Here is a 15885-nt window from a genome sequence, read left to right on the forward strand (position 1 = left end):
AGAAAAAAAAAAACAGAAATAAAAAATGGGCAGACTCAATGGACTATTCGGTCTATTTCTGCTGTCTCTTTTCTATGTTTCTATGTGAATAAGAAAAAATAAAAAGGGGTGGTGTCTGACTTAAAATACCTGCAGCACCAAACTTCTCTATGGCTCCATCCGTCTATGACAGCCTTTTTCAACACAGAAGAACCCTTGATATAAATTTCTGGTCTCGGGAACCCCTGCTAAAAGTAAAAAATCTACAACTCATGACTCAGTGTGACCGTCAGTGAGAAGAATGCTTCTTACTCTTGTCATCATTGGGAAGAATTACCCCCTTACAGATAGCTAAAAGGAACAATGGTGTCATTGGGAACTTATCGGAGAGGCAGAAATTGCCCATTGCTCAAGGAACTCCTAGCAACCCCAGGAGGCACCCTAGAGTTTCACGGAACCCTGGTTGAGAAACCGTGGTCTACAGGTTTCCCTCCGTCTGGATTTCACCATCTATCAAGTTACAGAAATAAATCGACTATGCAGGATCTGTTACTTTAATGTTTTCTACATTTATATTTGTTATGCAGAGGTGTACAATCAGGATTCTTTCACATGTAAATTGTATGTCAAGGTTCTCATATATCCAGGTCATGGTATAGCTAGCAGTAGTTAGTCACATTCAGTTGACTTTGTTTTGTAATGTTAAGGACATTTCACTATTCATGAAAGCAGCTTCTTCATTTCTAGAGAGTTTCAGGGACAAACCTTGGCATAGATAGTCTTTACATGCAATTTCTAACTATTATTTAGCAGTATATTCCATTTTAAATTGAAAATAAAACACTGAGTGGCTTACAGAGAGCATAACAGCTGTAAGTTAACAGTCAGCAATACTATCCTTTGTCAGTAATCTGGAGATCCTGGAAAGCGCCTGCTTTCGATACTGGAATGCCCTCCTTGCTGTCTCTAACTTAAAGCGGACCTCCACCCAAAAGAGGAAGCTCTGCTTGCCTGCCTCCTTTCCTCCTCCCCTACCACATTTGGCACCTTTTGGGGGGGGGGGGGGGGTTTAGTCACTCTGGCAGAGGAGGCAGGCTCATCTGAGGTGCGGAATCTAAGTACTAACCGGTCCTCACCAGCGCTCCTGATGGTGGAGATGGATTTTGCTGTGTGTTAGTACCAGGTCGCAGTCCTCAGGATCGCCCCACCAGGAGGTGAGCAAGCCAAGGTCCGGTAACAGATATAGCAGGTAGGAATCAAGCAGAAGCGTAGTCAAGGAGTAGCCAAAGGTCGGTAGCGAGTAGTTACAGGTTGGGATTAAGTGGGAGCGTAGTCGAGGAACAAGCCAAATGTTGATAACGAATGGTAGCGAAGATATGGACGGCAGCAGGAGAGACAAGCGAGATATTGGCTGGTGAAGGCACAATATTCTGGCAAACAGGAAGTGCAGAGACAGGGCTTAAATCAGGGAGTTCATGGGAGGAGCAAAGGGTTCAAGGTTCAAGGCAATTAAGATTCAAGGCAGGATCATTTAGGATTTGTCCAGGGAGCTGTCCAGTATAGGGTGGCTGAGTAAGCAGAGTCATTGCCTGACACAGTGAAGTCTCCAGGTTCAAGTCCAGATCCTGACAAGTTGTGATGGTACATAATGAAAACCCGTGGCTTTGTGTAACTAAAAGCCAAGCTTGATCCACCTGCTGGCTTGTATACAATTTTTGGGCATTTTGCAAAGACACCCCTGAAGAAACCTCAAGGCACCCTGGTTGAAAAAGGCTGATCTACAGAATATCAGTAAACTAACATAATATTAGGTTATGCCCGCTTATCATTTGTTATTGTGAGCTCCAAAAGTTCCTTTCGTGAGATGTAAATCTTCGGCACCTCTATCCCTGCCTACCGGTTTACTGCTTATGCTGATATTTGGGGGGGGGTCCATTTTGGCTCAGATCATAACGTCTATAATGGTCAGTGTCGGCCCGTACCTTTGCTGCAAATGGGTGTTGTGTTGTGATGAGGATTATTATTACTTCTAAATACAAATTGCAGAGGTGGCTGAGAATCCTTTATTATTGTGAGTTTTGTTTCTGGCCTGGAGCTTTTTTTAAACACATTTAACACAGCCAGTTAGTTACGAGCAAATCACATCAAGTCATCAAGAAAAATGATGAGGTTTGTTTTTCTCGTATCTGAGACGCCTCTGCTCCCACAGGTGGGGGAGTCACGGTGACACCGCCGGCCCAGCAAGAAGCATCTTGGTATCCTGTGTGAAACTTCAATTAAAGTTTTACTGTTCAGCGGGGATTTCAGTCTAATCAGCTTCACCTCTGGTGGGGCATTACCAGACATAAAACTTGATGCTTCCTCTATCAATGATTTTAACCCTGTTGATGTGTAAAGGGACCGAGCGGCACAGTTTATCAATCATGCAAAACATAACAGCAATATACAAATGCCACATCTACCCAACTTTATGAGACAGGAAGCAAGGACAACTTTTTTAATGTCAAACATTGTAGGCAAGAGGCTCTTAATGTTCCCACTTCATCTACATTGGAAGACACAGACTATATAGGTCCTTGTAGAGGTCCCCTAGGTTTATATAAGGTGCGGACCCTGCCCAACACATCACATGACCTCAGGCTAACATTTCATTGAGGTTTGCCATTGTCCATAATTGTTATGTTGGGTGCACACAGTTCAACTGTTTACAACTTCCTACGTTACTTCTAGACCCTTTCCCCACCAATCAAATGTGACTTAACTAGCCCCAACCATGTCATTTTTTTGACATGACTCAGCCTTTTATGTTACAAGACCACACTTTAACCACTTGACCTCTGGAAGATTTACCCCCCTTCATTACCAGGTAGTTTTTTTTTTTTTTGCAATGCACTGCATTATTTTAAATGACAATTGAGTGGCCATGCAACGCTGTACCCAAAAAAAAATGTATGTCCTTTTTTTCCCCACAAATAGAGCTTTCTTTTGGTGGCATTGTGGCGGTACCTGGAAAGCTCCTAAAATGGTGGATAATTAGCCTTCTAAAACAAAATGGTACATTCTGTGGCACTACAGAGACCAGGACAGTCAAGCTGTGCATTTTAGCCCCCCCACTTCTCTCTCATTATATTTTCCTCTCTATTCTCCTAGAACTAACGAGAATACAGATAAGCATGAAGCCAGGAATGTTAATTGCCATAGACTAATGTTATAGGCAACATCTGTAGGAGAAGGATATGTATTGCTGCCAAGCTAGTTAGGGAAATATGTATCTGTGACATAACTGTTGTTTTTATATATGTGATGTACACGCTTACTTAGGCACTTAGCAAACGGGCATGAGCCGGGCTAAGTCATTTATCGCTAGCCAATAAAAAAGGTTTGATTCTGAACTCCAAGTCTGAAATTCCTCCTGAGTTTCAATGAACTATTTGCTGCTACAGTATTTGATCACCTCTTTATTTTCAATTTTTTTTTTCCACGAAAGTGGAGTTACCCTTTAAATGAACACATCCTTATGCCACTATGATGAGTGCTCCACCCCTTATAGTTGGGTTCTCACCTCAAATGATTTGACCTTGCACCTAAGCTCGGTCTAAAACCGCCTTTTTGCCTCTTCCCTGCCTGGGAATGAGCATCCAGTTAGCCCCAATACCTACTGCTTGTCTTCCAGGGGCAGACTGGCAACTTTCAGCCCAGGGGCAAGTACAAACCAGAGACCCATGGTGCAGCAACTCAGCCCCCTTCCCACTCTCCCTTTTCCCTGCCTCCTCCTGACCCCCATTCCAGGCTGAAGCCCTGCTCCAGGTACTCTCTATTCACTGGCTGAATCCAGGTTCCCAACCTGGCCAGCAGGAGGCGGTTGGGGGGAGCTGGGACAGCACGGTTGGGGCTGGCCAGGGGAGGAGAGTCTCCAGTGGGGCATGAAACCGACCTCTGCTTAGACAGTTTACACCATCCATGCTGGAGGGAGGCCTGTGCTCTGTCCTTGTCTTCAACCTGCACTCAGTAGGTCAGCGGTGGGGTATTTTTACTTCTCTTCACCAGGAATAATTCAGGCATGTCTGTGGCAGAAGTAGTGCAGCCTTTTTACAGGACATCACAGTGGCCCAGGGGGCAATTGCCCCCCTGCCCCCTGGCCCAGTCCTCCCCTGTTGTCTTCTCACTCCACTCCTCCACAGCAACATACAATATCCTCCAACAGCAGTTTCATTTGTGCCTGCAAACCGTCAGTCTACACTCCCGGGAGCTGGTTCTGCCTAGTCGCCAGGTGCCGTCACTGTCCTTGCCCCTCCCCAGCACACGAAAGGAGAAGGAAAAGTGAACACCCTGTAATTTTTTTTTTTTTTTTTTGCGCTATAAACAAAAAAAGGCCAAAAATTTTGAAAAAAAATAAAATATTTTTTTCTATACTTTCTGCTATAAAACATATCCAATACAAAACACGAAAAAAAAAAATCTAATTTCTTTATAAATGTAGCTCAACATGTATTATGCTACGTATTTTTGGTATAAAATAAAAATCCCAATAAGCGATTGGTTTGCGCAAAAGTTATAATATCTACAAACTATGGGATATATACTGGAAATTTTATTTACTTTTTATACTAGTAATGGCGGCGATCAGCGACCTATAGTGGGACTGCGATATTGCGGTGAACATTCTGACGCTGACACTTTGTGGGGACCAGTGACACTAATGCAGTGATCAGTGGCAAAAAGATACACGGTTACTGTACTAATGACACTGGCCGGGAAGGGGTTAACATCAGGGGCGATCAAAGGGTTAACTGTGTGCCTAGCCAGTGTTTTACTATACTGTGTAAGGTGCTTTTACAACGGAAAAAGATGGAAATTATTACCTGCTTTGTAGGGACACAAATTCTATTCCGCCTCTTCTGTCAGAACAGCGATCTGCCTTGTTTACATTACATTGCAGTTCCGTGTCTCTGTCCAACGTTCGGCGGGTGCCAGAGTACATCAGGTACCATGCACCTGCCGATCGGCTTCCGGTGTGTGTAATCACAGCGGAAGCGAGCCATCGGCGGCGCGCATGTGCGCCCCCCTACCCAGAAGAGTTGGTTCACGTATATACGTGATATGGCACAGAGGTGCCGCCCTGTTGCAATAAAACTTCTATAGGGTGGACCTTAAATGCTGAAAATATAACTGTACTAATGTGTCCTAATCATAGATGGCCCATTCTCTAGATAACTCCACACATGCTCAAAAAGTTCAGGAGCAGCAGGAAGAGGTCACAGCTCCATAAGACGCATATCATAGATCTGGAAGAAACGTGAAGAGATAAGTATAAGGCCAGAGATCGACCGATTATCCGCAATGCCGATATATCAGGGGCCGATATGAACTTTCCCCGATATATCGGAGTCGGCCCCGGAGGTTACCGATATTGCCGATATTTCGGGAAAGTGCTTGTACCGAAGTGGTGACTGCAGCTAGAGGCATCACTCCGGTACCGGCATCCATAGCCGACAGTCGGCTGTCTTGTAATGACAACCGATGCAGCTGAGAAGCCACTCGGCTGTCATTACAAGGAGCGGGAGGGGACGCCCCCCCCCCTCCCACCGCCTTCCATGGCTCGCTAGGCATCCTACCTACACGGCCGCTGTAGAGAAGACCCGATCAAAGCCACATTCGGCTCTGATTGGGGCTCCATGTAAAAACCCGGAAGTGATGTCATGACATCACATCCGGGTACTCGGCAGCAAATTAAAAAAAAATGCGAGCATTCAAAACAGCCAAACCTGGCGTTTTGAACTATTATACAGGATTTATTGAATACTTTTAAGTGCAGAGGAGGGATTTGGGGTATTGTAGACCCCCCAGATCCCTCCACCAGAGTACCTGTAAAAAATAAAAAATAAATAAAAAAAAAAATGTTAAATGTCCGAAAATATCAGCCAATACCGATATCAATGACCAAAATATCGGTATCGGCAATAAAAAAAAAACTATATCGGTCGATCACTAGTTTGAATCTTGGCCAGTTAGGCAGGGATAGGCCAAGATTTGATCCATCTATAGCGATTTATTTATTTTTTTATTTTATTAAACTGATTATAAAGTCTCATTTAAAAAAAAAAAACAAAAAAAAAAACATGCACACAAGAGCAACGACTCTTTCCCTCCTCATTGGCTCAGAGACCGCAGCGGGAGCTGTTGGCTCCTGCTGCTGTCAATTACAGACAGGGAGCTGGGGACGGGCTAAGCCATGCTCTGTGTGTCAACGTCAATGCAAGACTGCAGCTAGAGTAAGAAGCTTGCTATGGGAAAGGGGGCCTCAGCATGGGAGGGAGGAGCCTTGAGCAGCTACGGTGGAACGCAGAAGGATCAAGGCTGCTCTGTGCAAAACCATTGCACAAAGCAGGTAAGTATAATGTGTTGGTCATTAAAATAAAATAAAATGCATTCCTTTACAATAACTTTAAGTTAGCAAGAAACAAATTAGAATCCAACTCAATTAATTCTTTTTAACCACCCATATAGCAAACTGATGGCGGCAAAGTGGTTGCACTATCCTGACTGGCCATCATATGACAGGCGCGAGTAGAGGAGAGCTGATCGGTGGCTCTACTGACGGGGGGGGGGGGGTATGTGCTGGTAATGAGAGCATTGATTACTGGTGCAGACCCTTGGGGGATGCCACTAGAGCCACCAGGGATTGCCCACCCATGGCCACCAGGGATTGCCCACCCATGGCCACCAGGGATGCCCACACATGGCCACTGGGGATGCCAATCAGTGCCCAGGGAGCCTGCCAGTGCCATCCTCATCAGTGCTGCCCATTTCCATCTACCAGTGCTGCCCAGCAGTGCCCATCATTGCCATCTATCAGTGCCCACCAATGCTGCATATCAGTGCTACCTATCGGTGCCCATCAGTGCTGCATATCAGTGCTGCCTATCAGTACCCATAAGTGCTGCATATTAGTGCCTCATCATCAGTGCCACTCCATCAGTGCCTCCTCATCAGTGCCTGCCAGTGCGGCCTCATCAGTGCAGGAAAAAAATGTATTTATTTATAAAATTTTATAACAAACAAAAAAACGTTTTTTTTTTTTTCAAACTTTTCGGTATTTTTTTATTTGTTTAGCAAAAAAGAAAAACCTTGCGGTGATCAAATACCACCAAAAGAAAGCTCTATTTGTGGGAAATAAATGACATAAATTTGGTTAAGGTACAGTGTTGCATGACCGCGCAATTGTCATTCAAATTGCAACAGCGCTAAAAGCTAAAAATTGGCCTGGGCAGGAAGGGGGTGAAAGTGCCCGGTATTGAAGTGGTTAAACTAAGAAACAGGAAAGAAGGTATGAACTATTTCGATAAAAGGTGACCCTCGTAAGCAACCATGTCAGTATAATAATATGTTCAGACCCCTATAACTGTTACTGAGTTAGCATGTAAATGTGGAGAAAATAAAAAAAAAGGCATGAGAAAAGAAAAAAAAAAAGAATTCATATAATGAATACTACCTTTACAGGTATGAAATAAATACACAATTTTTACAAATAGTAGGCCCACTGTGCTGATCTGCTGCCATGGCCAGTGACCCAGAAGGTATCAGCAAGGTAAAGGACATTATTATTTTATATCCTTGCATTTGGAGAGAAGAAAAGAGTCCACCTACCACCATTATATACATTAGCAGACAGTTCCAATCTTGGCTCTTGACAATGGTATTCCATCCTGTCTGTTTTTTGTAAATCAAGCTGTGTTGATGGCATACACACAACACAAGCAGCAATATTAATTATGCATCTGGACTGCAGCTATTACAAAGAGTCCTTTGTTCTTCACCGTGCTCCATGTCAACCTGTTTACGACCTTTATCTCCCCTCGTGTGTTGCTATTATTTCTTGGTTGGGTTACAAAGATCTTTTTTTATGAGGGCCGCTAATATGAAGCTGGATGACCCGTATGATGAAGAGGTGTTTAAATAGCCAGCCTGTCATCAAAGTGAATTGAAGATGACCTGCATGAAGACCTCAAAGGACTAAGATGCTATTAAACTGGCAGTTTTAGATATAAAATATAAAAAGGCAAAGGCCGCAGTGTTAAAGAGGCACTACTATCCAAACAAGGAAAAGGTACTGCTCGAAATGGTTTGTGGGAGCTACGCTCAAGAAGCAACCCAAAGAAGAAGCCTCTGATGGAAGCTAACATTTTCCAGGGCCTAGGCTTAACATATGTCCTCTGCAAATCCGGCTTGGCTCAAATTTACAGCCGCTGCCCCAAAGGGAGGGTCGCTGCAGGTGGAGCAAAGTCTGTACTGTGTTTCCCATAATCCTTGTTATCCAAGATCATTCCCATTCCTGCTCCTTTCTCTGGCTGGCCACTTTTGGGAGTTAAGTAGCATCAGAGGTTTCTCACCAAAGCTACATAGGTGGTAAGGCTGAATAAAGACACCAGTCCATCCAGTTTAAAGCGGAACTTCTCAATCAACATTGACTATTTTTAATCCTCATGCTGCTAGCATTAGTAAATAGATAGTAAGGTATATGATATTTACTTGTTTAAAACATTTATTTTTTTACATTTCTTCAGTTACCTTCTGGTTTCCAGGCCCAGACAAATGATAGTTATATAGTTAGTGAGGTTGAAAAAAGACACAAGTCCATCTGGCTCCACCAAAAAAAAAAACTAATGAAAACCCAACCATACAATCCCATATACACAATCCTATACCCACAGTTGATCCAGAGGAAGGCAGAAAAAACACCCCAGCAAAGCATGATCCAATTTGCTACAACAGGGGAAAAAGAATTCCTTCCTGATCTCCCGAGAGGCAATCCGATATTCCCTGGATCAACTTTACCTATAAATATTAGTACCCATTTATATTATGGACACCCAGGAAAGAATCCAGGCCTTTTTTTAAAGCAATCTAGTGAGCTGGCCAGAACCACCTCTGTTACAAAACAGCTGACCGTCGGCTAAGGACGCCAATACCAGAGTGATGCCTCTAGCTGCAGGCATCATTCCAGTACAAGCACTTTCCCGAAATATCGACAATATCGGTAACCTCAGGTGCTGATTCTGATATATCGGGAAAAGTGCATATCGGCCCCCGATATATCGGCTTTGCCGATAATCGGTCGATCCCTAGTTTGTAGTTTCAAATCTGTGATTTCTAGAATATTGCATCTTTACAACGTTACAAACTCATTCGAGTCCATGAAAGACAAATGCAAGAGAGGACAGGATAATGCGGAGAATCTCAATGTACACTCGGTTCAACAATGCAGCAATGATTGCTCACCAGTTGAGCGCTGACCAGAGTAAAGATCTGTCTCGCTATACAGTGTCTCACTGTTTAAGAGAATTTGGACTGAAGGCCCAATCTGCAGTGACCAAACCTCTCATTAGCCAAAAGAATCAAAAGGCTAGACTAACCTTTGCTGAGGAGCATGTTGTGTGGACAGAGGAGAACTGGCCCAAAGTTTACTTTAGTGATTAAAGCAAGTTTAATTTATTTGGGTCTGGTGGGAAACATTATGTTTGTCCACAAACTGGGGAAAGACTGAACCCAAAGTGTGTAAAGAAGTAAGTGAAAGGTGGAGGGGGAAGCGTCAAGGTTTGGGGATGTTTTCTGCAGCAGGAGTTGGGCCTCTTATACAGCTACATGGCAGAGTGAATGCAAATGTTTATCAGAACCTTTTTCGACAACATGCAGTTCCTTCGCTGGGTTCATCACCCAATCAGCCAGCAATGGTCATGCATGACAATGCCCCCTGTCACACAGCAAAACGGGCAAAGCAGTTCCTTGAAGCTGAAAACATTGAAATAATGAAATGGCCAGCCCAGAGTCTTGATCTAAACCCAATAGAAAACCTCTGGAAAATCCTTGGCGATCAAGATATGGCCAAGAAACCCACTACAGTCACCAAAGTGTGGAAGAGACTGGAAGAAGAATGGAACAAAATCACACAAGAGCAGTGTGAGAAACTAGTGATATCCTGTGCAAAGCAGATGTGCTGAAGTCATTTAAAGCAAGGGCCCCCCACTTCCTACTAGTTGTTGATTGCTCTAACCTTCAGAAATTTTAGTTGTAAACCTTTCCCAGTGATACAGTCTTTGCTGTTCTCTCATTTTCATCATTGTGTTTTCTACAAAAAAAAGTTTTTTTGTTAAAGTGCCTTGGTTTTTTGAAAAACACTGTTCTAATAGCATGGTATAGCCACAACAAACATTCTATCAAATGTTGAGCAACAAAGATTACATAATTTCTGAAAAAATCAAAAAAAGTTCATAAATTGTTCTCTAATTTTGATCTCCAGTGTGTATATGCAGTATCTCACAAAAGTGAGTACACCCCTTACATTTTTGTAAATATTTTATTATATCTTTTCATGTGACAAAACCAAAGAAATTAGACTTTGCTACAATGTAAAGTAGTGAGTGTACAGCTTGTATAACAGTGTAAATTTGTTGTCCCTTCAAAATAACTCAACACACAGCCATTAATGTCTAAACTGCTGGCAACAAAAGTGAGTACACCCCTAAGTAAAAATGTCCAATTTGGGCCCAAAGTGTCAATATTTTGTGTGGCCACAATTATTTTCCAGGCCTTAACCCTCCTGGGCATGGAGTTCACCAGAGCTTCACAGGTTGCCACTGGAGTCCTCTTCAAATACTCCATGATGACATCACAGAGCTGGTGGATGTTAGAGACCTTGCGCTCCTCCACCTTCCATTTGAGGATGCCCACAGATGCTCAATAGGGTTTAGGTCTGGAGACATGCTTGGCCCATCTATCACCTTTACCCTCAGATTCTTTAGCAAGGCAGTGGTCATCTTGGAAGTGTGTTTGGGGTGGTTATGTTGGAATACTGCCCTGCAGCCCAGTCTCCGGAGGGGATCATGCTCTGCTTCAGTGTGTCACAGTACATGTTGGCCAACATGGTTCCCTCAATGAACTGTAGCTCCCTAGTGCCGGCAACACTCATGTAGCCCCAGACCATGACACTCCCACCACCATGCTTGACTGTAGACAAGACACACTTGTCTTTGTACTCCTCACTGGTTGCTGCCACACACGCTTGACACCATCTGAACCAAATACGTTCATCTTGGTCTCATCAGACCACAGGACATGGTTCCAGTAATACAAGTCCTTAGTCTGCTTGTCTTCAACAAACTGTTTGCAGGCTTTCTTGTGCATCATCGTTCTGGGATGACAGCCATGCAGACCAATTAGATGCAGTGTGCGGCGTATGGTCTGAACATTGACAGGCTGACCACCGATCCCTTCAACCTCTGCAGCAATGCTGGCAGCACTCATATGTCTATTTCCCAAAGACAACCTCTGGATATGACGCTGAGCATGAGCACTTAACTTCTTTGGTTGACCATGGCGAGGCCTGTTCTGAGTGGAACCTATTCTGTTAAACCACTGTATTGTCTTGGCCACCATGCTGCAGCTCAATTTCAGGGTCTTGGCAATCTTCTTAGATCATCTTTATGTGGAGCAACAATTCTTTTTTTCAGATCCTCAGAGAGTTTTTTGCCATGAGGTACCATGTTGAACTTCCAGTGACCAGTATGAGAGAGTGAGAACAATAACACCAAATTTAACACACCTGCTCCCCATTCACACCTGAGCAGTGGCGTAGCGTGGGTTGCCAGCACCCGGGGCAAGGCAAGTAATTTGCGCCCCCTACACAAACCTACCCCCCCCCATACACTGACCCCCCTTCACTTACCCCCACTACACTGACACATACACTGACCCCTACTCTGACTCCCCCTTGCATTTCTATACACTGACCCCCCCATACAATAACACCCCCTACACTGACACCTATACAGACCCCCCTACACTGACCCCCCCATACACTGACCCCTACACTAACACCCCCCTACACTGCCCCCGACATACACTGACAGCTACACTGACACCTATACTGACCCCCTTACATTCCCACATACACTGACCCCCAATACACTGACCCCCTACATTTCCACATACACTGACCCCTACACTAATAGCTATACTGACCCCCCTACACTGACCTCCCCCATACACTGACACCTATACTGACCCCCCTACACTGACCGCCACATACACTGACACCTATACTGACCCCCCTACACTGACCGCCACATACACTGACACCTATACTGACCCCCCTACACTGACCGCCACATACACTGACACCTATACTGACCCCCCTACATTTCCACATACACTGACCCCCCCTACACTGATCCCCCCCATACACTGACACCTACGCTGACCCCCCTACACTGACACACCCTCCTCTACACTGACCCCCCCATACACTGACACCTACACTGATCCCCCCCGTACACTGACAGCTACACTGACACCTATACTGACCCCCTTACATTCCCACATACACTGACCCCCCATACACTGACCCCTACACTAATAGCTATACTGACCCCCCCATACACTGACACCTATACTGACCCACCTATACTGACCCCTCCATACAATGACACCTATACTGATCCCCCTACACTGACTGCCACATACACTGACACCCCTACATTTCCACATGCACTGACCCCCTACACTGATCCCCCCCATACACTGACACCTACACTGACCCCTACACTGACCCCTACACTGACACCTATAGTGACCCCCCTACACTGACACACCCTCCTCTACACTGACCCCCCCCATACACTGACACCTACACTGACCCCCCCCATACACTGACAGCTACACTGACACCTATACTGACCCCCTTACAATCCCACATACACTGACCCCCCCATACACTGACCCCTACACTGACTCCCCCCTACATTTCCAGATACACTGACCCCCACACTAATAGCTATACTGACCCCCCCCATACACTGACACCTATACTGACCCCCCTACACTGACCTCCCCCATACACTGACGCCTATACTGACCCCCCTACACTGATCCCTATACTGACCCCCCCATACACTGATGCCTATACTGACCTCCCCCATACACTGACGCCTATACTGACCCCCCTACACTGATCCCTATACTGACCCCCCTGCATTTCCACATACACTGACCCCCCCCTACACTGACACCTACACTGACACCTATGCTGACCCCCCTACACTGACACACCCTCCTCTACACTGACCCCCCCACATACACTGACACCTACACTGACACCTATGCTGACCCCCCTACACTGACACATCCTCCTCTACACTGACCCCCCCCCCATACACTGACACCTACACTGACCCCCCCCCCCCTCCCATGTTCACTTCACCTACACTGACACCTATACTGACCCCCCTACATTTCCACATACACTGACCCCCCCCCTACACTGACACCTACACTGACCCCTCCCTCCCTTCCATGTCCACTTCCCCTACACTGACACCTATGCTGACCCCCCCACTTCCCTGGGCCCTGGGGGCAGGCAAGACATCACTTACCTTGTTCTGTGCCAATACACTGGCGACTCGAGGAGGGGAGAGACAGCATGTCGGTGGCCGGCCGGACAGCAGGGGGAGACTCCGGAAGCGGTGCTGCACATGCACCGAGCCACAGACAGACTGGCATCTTCATCCACGACCAGCCCCGCCCCCTGGCCGCATGACACCTTCAGCGGTCCGCCGCTCGTCTTGCACAAAGCGGCGGCCACTGAGCCAAGAGGTGGAGTGCGGGCGGGCGCCGGGCGGGCAACTTCAGAATAAAGGGACACTTTGATCCCGCCGATTGCGGGCGTGGGATGCGCCCCCCTAAATGTTGCGCCCGGTGCCAGTGGCCCCCCCTGCACCCCCCACGCTACGCCACTGCACCTGAGACCTTGTAATACTAACGAGTCAAATGACACGGGGGAGGGAAAATGGCTAATTGGGTCCAAGCTGGACATTTTCACTTAGGGGTGTACTCACTTTTGTTGCCAGCGGTTTAGACAATAATGGCTGTGTGTTGAGTTATTTTGAGTGGGCAGCAAATTTACACTGTTATACAAGCTGTACACTCACTACTTTACATTGTAGCAAAGTGTAATTTCTTCAGTGATGTTACATGAAAATATATAATAAAATATTTACAAAAATGTGAGGGGTGTACTCACTTTTGTGAGATACTGTAAATATATATATATATATATATATATATATATATAGGTTTCATGAATTATTTTTATGTGTTTCTGATTTAACAATCATATCTTACCATCTTCAGCTGCAATCAGCCTTCAGAAACAACTGATCAGAAAGCAGAAGCATGAATAGAGAATGCCTACTGGTGGCAGCAGACTGCGATCAATTTATCGAATATACACACACACATAGAGGATATACATACATAGTGGATAATCTAAGTGCTCTTAGATTGGATAATCGCATTGCTTAATATGTACCTGTTTGATTATACATTGCCTTAATGTATGGCTCCTCGCTGGAAGCTAAGAACATTCATCTTGAATATACTTATGCATTAGATAAACAATTGCCGGGGCCGCAGGACATTAATTAACAACGTGACAGAGTGATTATAATTACAGGATACAATTACAAAGGAAGAAAGACATAAATTAAGTATATTTGTCCTATACATAATTAGCAGACAAGGTACTTATTCAAAAGGTGAGTCAGTGCTTTTTACACCCTCTTCACACCCATATGATAACACATCAACGGCTTAAATAATGAACCCAATATATGGTGATAGTGTGGAGGAACATATTATATTGTGGTGCCTTTTTCCTGCTTTTATTTTTTGATTTATTTATTTATATTTGAACTATAAGTATCAGCAAGGTCTTAAAAGTCCCTCCATAAAAATTCTGTTTCACTAGGATTAATAATATACGACCATAAGGAAAGGCCGCTGCATGAGATAACAAGAAAATAAAATGTTTATTTTATATAGAAGATCTGAACTAAAAAAAGTGAATATTTGCTATGTTATCGGGACCACCTATCTCAGCCTTTCTCAACACACAGGAACCCTTGAAGTAACTTTCCAATCTCAGGGAACCCCTGCTAAAAATTACTATATGAAAATAAGAATGCACCGCTTTCACATAAGAAAACAAAGTCCTTCAAAGTCCAAATGGTTGTGTCCAGAGTTGAAAAAGGCACCTCAAATAAGTGCACTATAATGCAAAGGGTGATAAAAGAAGTCCTCCACCAGCACCACAGCACACGGAGACTCTTATGCCTCGTACACACGCAACGATTATCGGCCGACCGATCGTCCGTCTTTTGTCCAGAGTTGTGTTTTGTTGGTTGGAATGTGCCTAGACTGCACACAAATTTTCTCGCCCAATAATATTCTACTTCAGAAGTGATGTCATGTGTTGGGTTGCTTTCTTTGTGTTCTTTCTTCACTGAGCATGCCCAGTCTTGCTCATCAGATTTTTCCCTGTCGAAATCTGTACTGACTGCACGAAAATCGGCCGTTGTGTTGATGGCCAACAAAAATTTTATAGTCTGCACACCAGATTTTTTTCGGCCGAAAAGTCGGAGATGGTTGTCAGAAGCATCATACTAACAAGCCGAAAATCGGCAGATCGGACGTTGGCCGAAAATTCCCTGCCAATTTTCGACGCGTGTGTACGGGGCTTTACCCTCGGTTGTGGACCACGTCATTACAAGTGGTCAACAGCACTCAATTCAACACCAACCATGGTCAAAATCTCCTGACAGCTTTAAATCTTCTAGACTGGTCACTCCGTCAGATGGGGCATCACATCATGTACAGTTCAGAAAGCAGAACAGAAACGCCTCATTGTGTAGTATTAAAAGCAATTAAGTATTTATTTAAACACACCAGAATACTCACAAACAATAGAGATGAAATCAGCAGGTCATTCCAAACCAAAGGAGAGTTTCTAACCAACAAGATGGCCACAGTCATCATGTATAGTGATGTCACATGTCCTGGCTCCGTGTTGATTAG

At 44.8% G+C, this 15885-nt stretch overlaps 1 protein-coding gene across 1 annotated transcript in view; it reads right to left on the reverse strand.

Moving 5' to 3' along the window:
- The window catches only part of ZBTB20 (zinc finger and BTB domain containing 20), a 1486592-nt gene that overhangs the window by 771634 nt on the left and 699073 nt on the right, over positions 1-15885 (reverse strand). The window lies entirely within an intron of this gene.

Source organism: Pelophylax lessonae (assembly GCF_965119305.1).
Source record: "Pelophylax lessonae genome assembly, chromosome: 2".
In the NCBI taxonomy this organism is placed as follows: Eukaryota; Metazoa; Chordata; class Amphibia; order Anura; family Ranidae; genus Pelophylax; species Pelophylax lessonae.